Raw genomic sequence first — 9614 nt, 5'->3', positions numbered from 1 at the left:
TGCTGATTCTTATGAATCATTACACATTCCTATGAATAAGTACTTTTTTAGTCATGAAAATATGGGTTTTTTTCATACTTTATCTGAGAATGCATTTTTGCGTGTACAACTGACTCTATTTTCAGAATCAATTTCTACAAAGGCAGCCATGGGTCAGAATGCAGGGATATTGCACAGAGTGTGACATACAGTCAGGGAGTTTGTTTTATGGACTCTTCATCAACAGGAGATGTACTTAATTTTGTGTTTCTTATTGTCTTTTATTTACCTTTGTTGATTCCTTATTTGGAAAAAAAAAGCATTTCTATTTAGTAAGTGTATTACCAAAAAAGACTTTCATATTTTTGTTCTTTATTGTTTCTTTTGTGAATTTATAAATATTTTTAATTCTTAATAGGAATGTTAGTGCTGTTCCTCCGTTCAATTTATAATAGCTCTTAGTATATTAATATGTTAATGCTTTCTCATATTTATGGAAGATATTTTTCAATTTTTGATTGCAAAATTTGGGAATAACAATACACACATCAACTCATAGCACCTATGGTCACTTGCACAAGATCAAGCCAGTCTAATTTCCAACATGATCAAGGAGGGGGCCTCAAGGTCCCACCCTTCGGAGTAGAAATTTGAAGAGTTAATGGCTGCTGAGGGAAGGCATCACTGTCCTTTGGGGATGTGGTGACTGGTAGGTTGCCCATGACCCAGTGTAGTCTCAAACTCATGAGCATGTGAACAGCACCAGTTGGACTCAAGGGGTCATCGTTACCATCAATCATGAGCACATGTAGTTGGGCGTTGATGAGGTTAGGGGCAGTAGTGGAAATTGGAGAGAGGTAGTAGAGGAGGGTTATGATCAAAATACATGGTATTTTCATACAGATGTACCTGAAAATTTCAAAGAAAAGATAAAAATACTTTTAAAAGTTTTGGTATAAATTCACATTTTTCCTGAATGAATTTATTTTAATGCCTTAATGTTTCAAAATTCTTCTTCCCTCACATTTAATTTAATTTTTTCAAGTGTTTTGCTTTAATAACTTCAGTTTTTTGTTTGTTTGTTTTGTTTTGTTTTGTTTGAGACAGGGTTTGTATGTATTCTCAGCTGGCTTGAAACTTGCTGTGTAGACTTCCCAGGCAGACTTGGATTTCACAGCAATCAGCTGCCTCTGCCTGTGAGTGGGATTAAATGTGTGTACCAACAAGCCTGGCAGAGTTTAAATTTTTAAACAAAGATTGTAAGTTTCTTTCTTCTTAAAGGAGGAAGTGATTATTTTGGCTCATGGTTTAAGGGCATCATAGGAGGGAAATCATGGTGGCAAGGGCAGCTCTCAGCTGAGAGGTGGCTCCTCACATTGTGTCCCCAGGAAGCGGAGAGAAAGGAATGCTGCTGTTTAGTTGCTGAGGAAAAAAATTACTGATAATTGGGATGGTTTGTTGCTATTGAACAATAAAATATTTGAGGAATCAAGATGATAGGTGTGACATATAGCAAACTTTCAATTAATGCTGAATGATCAGTCTTTCATTTTCACTTCACTAAGTTATCAAAGAACATCATCCAAGACATCCAAGGAACATTTACCCAGTACATCAAATTATCAAACGTCTTAAACTCAGTAAATGGGTAGTACAGCACAGTATTAAGGATAGCCATTCTATAGACAGATTTTATTGGAATTAAATCTCTGCAACTGACTGGTTTGCATGAGTTCAGACATAATGTATAGGCTTTCTACCTCAGTGGATTCATTTCTAACTTAGAAATATAGCAGAAACTCTAATATTATTGGCATAGAAGTTGTGCAAATGATTATTAACTGGTGAATGTAACTTGATTATTGTCCCAGCCCATGTGTAGCTTTTTAAACTTTTATGTCAAAATGTATTTGGTTTCTGATTTTTCAGAGAGTGAAGTTATTTCTTAAAATGTTAATAAAAATATGATCCATTCAAAATTTTTGAGACTTATTTCAATTGAATCCTTGCAAGACATCAGTGCAGAACAAAATGGAGGGAAGTCTGGTATTTTCTTCCACGATTAAGCAAAGAGATGAGCGAATTCAAAGAGCTAAGAGCCAGAGTAAAGCAGCCCTGGATTGTCTATTCTTCTGACTCAGCTCCCACTGTGCAATCAACAGCTCCAAACCAGAGGAAGTCATGCCATACAGTGAACTTTCAGCTCTTAATTCACCTGAAAATAACTTTGGAATTTGAACGTCAAAAACAAAACAAAACAAAAGAGCAAAAAAAAAAAAAAAACCCCTCCATGTCTTCACTTTCATGAGTTCTTTGTCTGGAAAGGATTCTTCATTTTCTTTTCAGGTCTCTCATACTGCCGATGTACACAGGCCTATGCTGTAGAGTTAGAATAGCCAGCTGTTTTTGACTTAACTCTTTTCTTTAAAAGTGAACTTGAGGGGGGTGGGGGGGTGGAGAGATGGCTCAGCAGTTAAGAGCACTGACGCCTCTTGCAGAGGATCCCCCCCCATTCGATTCCCACACCCACATGGCGGCTACGAATCGTCCTTAACTCCAGTTCCAGGGGAATCCGAAGCCCTCTTCTGACCTCTGCGGCATTGCATGACACAGGTGCCCTCACATACATTCAGGTAATACACTCATACACATAAATAAAAATAATAAATAATAAAAAATTAAAAGTGAACTTGGAGCTGGGTGTGGTGCTGAAGGCCTTTAATCCCAGCACTTGAGAGCCAGAGGCAGGAGGATCTCTGTGAGTTCAGGGCCAGCCTGGTCCACATAGTGAGTTCCAGCTGGGCTACAGGGAGAAAAAAAAAAAAAAAAAAAAAAGTGAACTTAGACCAGAACAACTTAACCTTTCTATGACTTAGAGTCTCCATTTTGCAAATGGACTTAATTATGATATTCTCATCTATAGTGCTAATGAGCACTAAGTGTGGGGTGTTTATAAAGCACAATATAAAAATCCAATGCATACAATGAATTTCATTTCTCTGAAAACACTCTTAAGGGAACAAGATATGTGCTGTAATTTATAAGCCCAAATGTTATATTTTTCATGTGAGCACAACTGATCTTTCAATGAAGAAAACAAATGAAAATATAACCAACTGTACTTTCAAAAGGGACACTTAAATATGTCTCTGTAGCATATAGTGACGATAAGAAGCTAACAGTTCTCAGTGTCACTGAAACCACCCCCGGTACATGGGCTGGTAACACGAGTCTGTCTGTGTGTACCTTTTAATGGAATCTGGATATCTCCATGCCTTATATTATTTCTGATCTGAAAACTATAGAACTCCTCCTTGATAATTAACCATGCTGTCAAAGGAGTGCATCCTCTCTGCACCCTGATTGTGTCAAAAACCTGCCATTTTCATGTTAAAGGAACTTAAATTTCTCTTTTGAATTAATCATGAACCTGCTTGATTTCACCTTTCTGTAATGAACTCATCTCAGTTTCCTTGAAACTCTTTAAAAGTACAATTAATACATATCTATTGTTACTTTTCACTGAATTTGTGCACGTTACCATCCTTTGTAACACTGGTTACAGATCAGTAGTATCACTATTTGACAAGGGGATTTGAGTCAAATTCAACTTAGCTATTGGAAAAGTGGCCTTCAAAATACTTTTTTCTCATAGACTTTTGCCGGTAGAAAAGTGCTTCTTGTAAGAACCAAGATTTTGGTGTATCTGAATATAAAAAGAGAAACATTATGTTACTTTGGTTTCCTTTGCTTTTAAAAAATTTCTTATTTTTATTTTATGCATATGAGTGTATTGCCTGCACATGGGTTGGTGCACCCATGTCATACAATGCCCACGGAGGTTAGAAGAGGGCATCAGATCTGCTGGAACTGGAGTTACTAACAGTTGTTAGTCTCCATGTGGGTACTAGGAATCAAACCGGGGTCCTCTGCAAGAGTAACCAGTGCTCTTAACTGCTGAGACATGTCTCCAGCCTTTACTAACAGTTGTTAGTCTCCATGTGGGTACTAGGAATCAAACCGGGGTCTTCTGCAAGAGTAACCAGTGCTCTTAACTGCTGAGACATGTCTCCAGCCCAGAACATCTTTTCTTTTAATGAGAAAAAATAAACTTGTTTCTGTTCACTAAAAAACAGTGCTTGGCAAGTTTGATCTGAAGAGATTGGACCATGCATGGTAATAAATAAAATAGTTTGTCTTCTCCAAGAGAAAAGTCACACCCTGCTTAAGTATTTAACACCATTCGTAGTTCTGCATCAGGATGTTGTAAGTACTTTGTTGTTGGAATTTTCTAAATTTTAAGGAATAGGTGATTTTCCAGTGGATGCTTATTTCTGCTAGTTAATTGAACTTCAAGATTTCTCAGCTTCAAAGCAATAGTAAGATAATCTCACAAGTTTTTATTTTATAAGGGATACATTAGTGCTACATAGAAATATTTCACACCTTATTTTCTGTCTGCTAAGTTATCTATCTTACATTAAAATAAACATACAATTTATTTAAGCACATGTACTCTTTTCTGTGTCAAATTTTATTTCAACATGTTTCACTGTGTATTGTAATAGCTTCAAAATTTTTTATAGCACAATGTCTGCAGATAATAAAAGGCTTATTTTTAGATGCTGTGCCTTCTATAGTGTTACCATCTAATTCTTATTCATGAAAGGAAAAAGGAAGCATATGATTTGCATTCAAGAACCTATAGTATAAAGATTTGTAAATGTCTCTAATGAATTGTGTGAGGGAAGAGAGTAGGTGATCATAAAATTTACAAAGAGATCAAGGTCGGAGAGCCATGAGATGAAAGGAAACTAGGATAAACTTGTTTCATGGAGCCTTGCAGGTTACAGACTGCATTAAGCAAAGGTAAGGCTAAACTGCTAGCCTGGAGGACTAGAAACGACATCCCTCAGCAGCACTCTAGAACCATCAGATGTAAATGTGACACACGGCTGTGCACTGTGATCACTGGGTTGCTAATGACTGTGCAAAGCTAGGGACTTCTCTGTACCAAATGCCAGGAGCCCTTTCTTGTGTTTTACCAGTTTTTAGTGCCTCTTCCCAGTATGACCTGAACTTCCTTTCTCAGCTCTGACTCTTCCTAGATAAAATGAAACTATGAAAGTAAGCACCATAAAAGGCACTTAGTGTTTAAACGTGTAAAACGTCCTATATAATCCTTCTGACCGTCTTTTTGCTGGTAGAATTATAAGGTGCCAGGTGTTTTTTAGATATAGTGCACATTGACACGTTAGGCAAAATAATTTGTAACAAAGTTACTGAGTCAGGCTATGGAATAAGAAAATCTTTTAAATACCATTTTAAGTGTTAATATGTTCTTCACAAGTAGAAACTGGTAAATTAAAATATTCTAAATGGAAGATAATGACAGGAAAGGAGAGGTCATGGTCTAATTATGTGTTACAAAATTACTTTTCAAAAGGCAGAAAAATGAAAAATGGTCACCAGCGTATGAATGCAGTTTTAATAATTAAAGTTATTTTGAGTCTAAGACTGTAGAATTTTATTTTAAAATTCTTTGGCATTGTTTATAAAGGGGCTGTTTAGAGTATACACATTTTGTGTACTTGGCTTTAGTGCTTGGCTTTAGTACATATTTATGTATGAATAATACATATCAATGTTCTATTTGAGATATTAAATTCATGTCATTAATATTGAGGCCAAGTACTTATTCATTTCAGGGTATAAAACAGAGATGCTCATTGTATTTGACCAACACAAGTGGAAAGGAATAGACTGACTGACATAGGAAGGCTCATTGGGCTATCGAAGGTGCTATGGAAAAAGAGTAGAATTTTACGCTTTTTTTGTTTTTGTTTTTTGTTTTTTGGTCATTTTGAGATAGGGTCTCCCTGTAGCCCCATCTGGCCTGGATTCCATATGAAGACCAGGCTGGCCTCGAACTTACAGAGATCTACCTGCCTCTGCCTCCCAAGTGCTGGGATTAAAGGCATGCACCACCACACCCAGCAAATTTTACAGTTTTGTGTCCAGGCATAACATTCAGAAAGCTGAGAACTCATATCTTCAAGCAGGCACAGGAAATGAGAGAGAGAGGGAGAGAGAGAGAGAGAGAGAGAGAGAGAGAGAGAGAGAGAGAGAATAGGAATTACTCTCTTAAAATGATTTATCAGGAGCTGGAGAGATGGCTCAGCAGTTAAAAGCACTTGCTGCTCTTGTTTTTAAAATTTATTTATTTTTATTTTATGATTGTTTTGCCTGCATGGAGTGTCCAAGAAGGTCAAAAGAAGGCATTGGATCCCCTGGAACTGGAGTTAGGGACAATAGTTAAATGCCTTGTCATTGCTGGAAATTAAACCTGGGTCCTCTGTAAGATGTCAGTGCTCTTACTCTCTGAATCATTTCTCTAGCCTGGCAACTGCTGCTGTTATGGAGGACCTAGGTTAGGCTCTCAGTACCCACATGGGGGCTAACAATCATCTATAACTCCAGATCCACGGAATCCAATGTCCTCTCCTGACCTCCATGGGTACTGCACACATGTGGTTCACTTTACATATATGTAGGCAAAACATTCATACACTAAATAAATAAATAAAAATAATTTATCAGATGGAGAAGGCCTAACTCTATTTTACTCTATGTCCAGGTTTTACAGCAGAGAAACTGAAAAGAAACAACATATCCAGGATTGTGTCATAAAATTTGTTGACCCAGACACCAAATTTTTGAAATGAAAAAGAAAAAAAGCTGACAGTTTTTAATAGGAGTACATATGTAAACAAAGGAAATAACAAACCATTTAAATTGCTCAGTTACTGATAGAAATACAAGTTCACAAAAAGTTGGAAGTTTTTGTGATATTCAGAATCATTATACAGATTAAGTAGATTTTCATGACCTTGTTAACAATTTGTTTTAAACTAGAAAAAAGAAAATAAAAGGAAACTTCATTTGGCAGTAGATGGTAATTAACACAGAGACCTAGAAGTGGTCAATATACAGATGATAAGAGACTTAGGGTGCTCAGCCCTAAATGGGACATCTAGACTGTACCCCTCCCCATAAGACTCTGGACTGTCTCAGACAGTAGGGATGGCAGAAAGACTTTAAAAGCCAGAGGCAGTGGATGAATACAAAGAAACTTGTTTTCTGGGCACAATGGGCAGGTGTCATATGAATTCAGTGCCTGTGACAACATGCACAAGGCCCGTGAAAGCTCAAGCCAGACAAAATCTAGCTGGAGAGAGGAAGTCAACACAAAGTTCCATCCCCAGCTGAGGAGCTATCGGCAGTTGATAGCTTCTGGAAGTTGGAGATGGGTTTGCTTTAGGGTGTGACACTGGTAGGTTGGTCACACTCCAGAATGGGCTCTGCACCCATGAGTATTTGAGCAATATAAATAGATCTTTGATGGAATTTGAAAGTTAAAAAAAAAGAGGACAAGAGTTGTGAGGATAGGGATGTGGGGGCAGATTTGAGCAGAGAGAGGGGAAGGGATGAATATGATCAAAATAAACTGCATGCGTTTCTCAAAGAATTAATAAAATATTCTTTTAAAAATACAAGTAAAAAGGAAAACACCCCAGGTCTGTAAATTTCAGCAGCTTCCCAGAGGAAGAGAATGGAAGAGACAGGGAAAAATTCCACGGCACTTGAGTTACTTGTGTGGAGATCTGCCACTTCACAGCAGGCAGCACAGGTAGAAAGGGGGCTTTAGACAAAGAGTAAGAAAGCCCAAAAATATTAGAAAATGGATACTCAGCATCTGAAAGAAACAGAAAAAGGAAAAGTTGCTCCTTTGTGGGCAGACCAAGTCAAACCTGAGCTTGTAGGAGCTACTCTAGGGGACAGGAATTCTAGGAAGGAAAAGTACAGCATCTCATTAAAGGAATGATTATTTTGTCTATATCTTCAGTATGGCTTAAGGTGAGCCCTCCTTTCAGGAGTGGTCCTTCCTTCCTGAAAGGTGTTCTCTTGAGCCATGTTGGTCAATCGACCAGCCCAACTGGAATGTTAGGGCTCCACCTAGGCCAGAAATTCAATGTTTTGACAGGTAAGGGTTTTCCCTTAATGGACTTTTATGGGTACTCTAGCACTTTTATCTCCTACCAAGGCTTCTCCATAACTTTTAGTCCTGTTTGCATGTCTTACAGCTTCATGTGTCCTTTAAGAAAAGGAGTCAGGGGCCCACTTTTGATCCTCTTAAGAAAGCTTGATTTTGTCATTCATTTTCTTTTGTATTCATAAAAATTGTTCACATGTAATCTAGAATATAAGATATTCTTCTGGTTGTTTCAATGTATTATCAAATTTTATTATTTGTTTATTTTATTGGTCCCACTACTAATGGCTCCCATTAAACTCCATGTCTAAACTGGGTCATTGTTTGTCACCTGTCTCTCTCTATAGCAGTATGCAATAAATGTTAGTCTTCTTTGTGAGCCTAGAGTGGCCAGCAGCTGTGACACTTAGGAATGGAATTCCACCTATCATATTGATGTCATTGTTAATGGCTTAATGACCGCAATAAAGCAGCATGCAGGATGATCACATGTTCTCTCCAAATAGCCTCTGCCCTGGTGTAGATAGCCTTCCTGTTTTATCTGCTCACTGTTTTGTTTTGTGATCTGATTTGTTTTGGAAGGACAAAGAAGTGTGGGTAGAGAAAAGGGACTCAGACAAGATTCCTAATAGGTGTACCTTTGTCACATCACTTATTCCAGATTTAACTAGTTTTCTTGTTTTTAGTACTTCCCTTTCCATTACCCATGTGTATCTGTATGTATCTTGAGTTTACAATATCAATAGGAATGAGGTAAAATAAGATGAGATTAAATAGGGAAGCCTGCAAACATGACCCTGAAACTCATCATTCTGGATGAGTTTTCTGATGAATTATCTCACATCCCCTCACTGTTTCAGATGTTCTTATAGTTAATCAGGAAAACAAGAAACCTTTCAAAGCAAGACAGATTGAATTTTAGTGAATAAGAAAACATTGGGTAACAGCAAATGAATGTCTCTGTTGTCGATGCAAAACCATACCTCCCACCTGGAAGGGGATAAGAGATAGTGTATTCTGGAGCCAAATACAAGCGATCAAGGAACACAGATTCAGGTTACCCCAAATTCCTTGTTCCAACATGGCAACAGATTCATGCTTTTATAGTAACAGAACGAAAAACATAAATCAAGACACTTTTCAAATAAATTGGTGGAAGCATTAAGTAGTCAGATAGGCAAAAGAGAAATCTTGGTTAGAGACCTCAGATGCTATGTAATACAGTCTTAACCTTTGGTTGGTGGATGCTGATGGCATGCTAAGTTAATACATTAACATAGGATGTTAAGTCATAAACAAAGGTGGCCAAAGTGTAGCTATTTAGGAGGCTAAAGATGGTCTAAGATAAATGGTAATTAGGCTCTGAAACTGCAATATTTCAAACTCTCAACAATCACTGAAGTTCTAATCAGTTGATCAGGCTTTGTAGAATATTCAGTTTTAAGATGCAGTTTTTCTGGGAACTTTCATTTACAGTGTAGCCTACCAGAAGTTACTGTTATCAAAGTGGTGGGCCAGAAGCCTGTGTTTGCAGTCTAAAATGAGTGATTCGTACACTTCCAAAGAATGTGAACATATGAAA

This window comes from Nannospalax galili, unplaced genomic scaffold, assembly GCF_000622305.1.
Source record: "Nannospalax galili isolate Female #2095 unplaced genomic scaffold, S.galili_v1.0 scaffold264, whole genome shotgun sequence".
Lineage (NCBI taxonomy): Eukaryota > Metazoa > Chordata > Mammalia > Rodentia > Spalacidae > Nannospalax > Nannospalax galili.
This window is presented reverse-complemented; position numbering follows the sequence as displayed.